We start from the raw sequence: 4,112 nt of genomic DNA, 5'->3' as shown, positions 1-4,112 counted from the left end.
TTAGGTTTTTAGGCTGGCTGTGGAGGGAAAAATGATACCTTATCTGGCATAAAGCTACTGGTAGAAAGTTAACTCCTCAACATATTTTGAGCTAGCAGAGTCAGTAAATTGACACAAGCTCAGTGCTTTGTGTTTTTACTGTACCACCAAAACATGGTCAGAGAGTACACAAATCTTATCATTACTGACTCCTTATCTTCAAAATCTTCTACGTGTATTTGATCCAAGTTCCTTAAGCACCCACTCTGCGTGCAGTCCTGACCTCCCAGGACTGGTGATATTTGCTCACCACAGAAACAATGGAGCCATTTGTCTCGCAAGCAGGCCTGGGCAGGGGAGTCAGCACTCTCCCTGGCTGGCCCCCACTGGGGCATTTGTTTCAAGAAATTGAAACAACTGAATTTCGGAGCCTTAGAACAAGACATGATATCAGTTCTTTAACCTTATTTTCCACTTTCTAAGCTCATGCAAGCCTTCTCATGCCAGTGACTACAGAATGAACAGGAGAAAAATAAAAATATACCAGAATACATATACAAACAGTATATATACTCTTAAATGACTGAGCTAATCCATGAGAAAGACTTACAAAAAAGGTAGTGTTAGAAATAGCAGGATGTCCGTAATACTCCATTAAGGATACTGATGATAAACTGCTTTTTTTCTTGGTGTTTCACAACTGAAATGTCTAGTCACTTGCTTTCTACATACTTTGGAAGCAGTGGACAGAAGGCCAAGCAAAGACCATTTCTGTTCTCACACATTTCCATTAAGCTCTCACTAAAAGTCATTGTTTTCCTAAATTGCTCCCAGAAATCAAATTTGCATTTAATATCAATCTGGTGCAAGTACAGTGTTTTCTCCTTTACACTAATTGTTTTTTTTAAAGATGTTTTCATCAGATGCATGATAGAAACTTTTGGAATGTACCCCTTGAAATGTCCTGCTGAGTTTTTGCTAACATTTGGTAACAAATCTCATGAGAGCCTTCAATGAAAGTTAACATTTTTTGCATGTGTCATACTGCAGTTCTTCAAAGCAGAAGTTTATAACAAAGTCTTAATGTGACTTTAAAGCTCCGAGTCCTATTCTAGATATCTGCTTTATGTTTGCTGACATTGCTGACTGCCCAGAATTTGGCTAGCTCTGACCAGATCTAAGCACAAAGGCAAACTGAAATGACGCAGAACTTACTTCTTCCTCCTTTGTATTTCCTTAACAAATAGAAATTTAGCAGCATGTGCATAAGGAAAGTAAGCAACAAAAGAAAAGAATCCCCCAAACCACAACCAACCAAAACCACCCACTCACATGCCAGTTGGTTTTTAAAGTGATTTCTACAGCTAACAAAAGAGACAGATTGGGAGTCTTGAAACATGAAGTCTGTTCTACCCACATAAACAGCATTTCCTGGGAGGCAACCAGCATGTTATGCTTCCATTAAAAAAAAAGAAAAAAGAAAAAAAAAAGAAAATAAGTACATATGTACCTCTAGAGATCAAAAGGAGAGTTACTAGCCTAAGGGAAAGGACACGTTGGTGGTAACTTTATATGGCCTTTATGATCTACTAATCCTGAGCTGTGCAGAACAGATCACTCAAGTACTGTGAAACCCTATAGTTCTGTAACATCCTGACTGCCCTGTGGGCCGTGACCTTAGCTCTGCAGTTCCTGAGCATACCTTAACTCTGAAGCTGTGTTGAGGTCTTCAAACAACAACTTTATGGCTCTGCTCTACAGTGCTTGCACAACCGTACTCTGTTTTCAGTCACATATTTGTCTGGCCACAGCATGCTACTGCAACTCTGTAATTGAAATTATTGAAGTGGTAGAATAAGGACCTTTCCCAAGCTGTACCAGCAAGAAGCAGTTCAGCCTGTAAGACTCATGCAATCTTTGTCGTTGGCCCGAAGTGTGGCTCTCTGGCAGCTCAAACCAATGTAAATCAGTCCCTTCCTTGCGACGATGCTCGTGCAACAGCACAGCAAGCCACTTCAGCAGCATGGGCCAGCACAAAATGAGCCCTGTCAAGAAACTGTTTCAGTTAGATGAGCTACCTGAACTTCTCCTCAGGCAATTTCACAACATTACTGATGGTGCAAGCAAGAGCTGTCGATAGAAGGAGATAGGACAGAGAGGCAGCGGCCTCACTTTAAATCTGTTTGGGCTGTTGTGGCCACTCCCTGAGGCTGCCACATTGATTCTAATTTCTGGGAAATTAGCTTCAGCCTATAGAAACTACTGTGACTCAAAATTTGTTTTTGTAAGAGGACCATATGAGCTACAGCTATTGTATTATGAAATGAAAATGTTTAACAGCCAAGAACTGAGGGGAAACAGAAGATTTAGAAGAAGAGAAAAAGAGAAAAGTGAGCAAAATACTATAATTGGCCTTTTCATGGATAAAACTCTTAAAATGCAGTTTACTTTAAAAACATACTGCATGACAGTATATGGTTGTTTATTTAAAATTCTTTCTTTGCTTAGGTCTTTGTATTATTTAAAGCTTGTCCCACACTGACAATTACAAGGTATGTAAAGAACCATCTATATCATTCCTTCTCCATAAGGCCAAAACTTCTGCCTTCCAACTAACTCTGAAGTGCCTAGGGAAAGAGGAGAAAAGTTTTATGCTTGATTTGGCCATCATACCAGCTTGCTTTTACTGCCTGAAACACGAATAGCATGTCTACATAACTGAACCCTGACAATTGCAAAATCAGACTAGCTACTGTCATTTTTTTAAAACAAGGAGACCTTGTCAGTTCTACCTGTCAAGGGAGTTTGGGATGGACTGTTAAACATTTCAAGAAAACAGAATGAAACATGTCCCTTCTATGCATCAGACCTTCATTTACTTCCCTTGCTTGCAAGCATACCAATAGAGACCACAGCGCAAAACTGTCCACAGGACTAGACTTTATTACTGGAACTATTCCAGGTCTTTTGCTGAAGCTACTCCTGTGAATGGGAATCACTAGAATTTCAGTTTCATGGATTTCCTGGCAGATAAGATAGTATTTATGAGTTGCCTCAGCTTTCCTACATTTCCACCAGTATGAAGTATGATTGGCAGCGACCCAATTTCATTATTCTTAGTTAGATGAGTCAATAAGAGTGGAAAGAGAAATGAAATGGGCAGCTAATCAACACAAAAATCAAATATTCGGAGGCCAAGAAAGTATTTATACACTGATGACTCAGCTTTTGCGGCAGGGTGTGCAGCAAGAACAGGAAATATACTATTGAACCCTCTTGTGACAACAACTTTGATGTGAAAGGCTGAAATAGCTTGTTCTGTCTGCTGTGATTCAGAAAGTCGGAAACGCAATCCCGGATTTCTGCAAAACATACTCACAAATGCTTCTGAGCTCGTTAAAGGACATAGAAAATCCAAGGCTTCTGCAGGATTCATGGTAAGTAAATGTCTTTCAAAGACTATGGAAAGAAGCAGAGGTAGCAAAAGCTGGCCCCAGAAGCTCTGCTGCTGTTTGACATACAATGCATTTAAGGGTCATCCACCTCTACAGTGGCAAGAATGCTGTTGCTACAAGGTAGGGAAAGAGTTCCTCCATCCTTCTATAATGGCATGAAAACTTACTATGTTTGATAGTGACTTTACTTCTTATTTTAAACCTGTTAACCAAAACACAGTTTATGTTGGAATACAGCTGATAACTACTCTAGAACAAACTTCCTGAACTCAGAAACTACAATGTACTACAACCTTTCATGAATATTTGTACAGAGGAACAAGACAGCCACTTCTTTACAAAGTTCAGGAACTTCCTCTTATCTCATGTTTACTGTTTGTTTAGCAGAGGTTCCGTGGAGGAGGTGGTGAGAGCAACATATAATACTACGGTCCTGCAGCAGTAATTATTACAGCAGATATATGCCGGGAAGACTACGAAATTATCTGTGTGCCTGATTTTAATGTCACTATAAAATGGTAGAAACTGAAAATTTATCAGTGGATAACTAATCTAATAGTTAGCTTCAACAATTTTCAGTATGCAGTCCCGGTAAATCTGTAGATAGGGACAGTAAATATAACAAACTGACTGCTAGCTAGGCTTCATTTTCTTGATCCCCTTAGTGGAGCCCCACAG

Source organism: Athene noctua, chromosome 2, assembly GCF_965140245.1.
Source record: "Athene noctua chromosome 2, bAthNoc1.hap1.1, whole genome shotgun sequence".
Classification (NCBI taxonomy): domain Eukaryota; kingdom Metazoa; phylum Chordata; class Aves; order Strigiformes; family Strigidae; genus Athene; species Athene noctua.
This window is presented reverse-complemented; position numbering follows the sequence as displayed.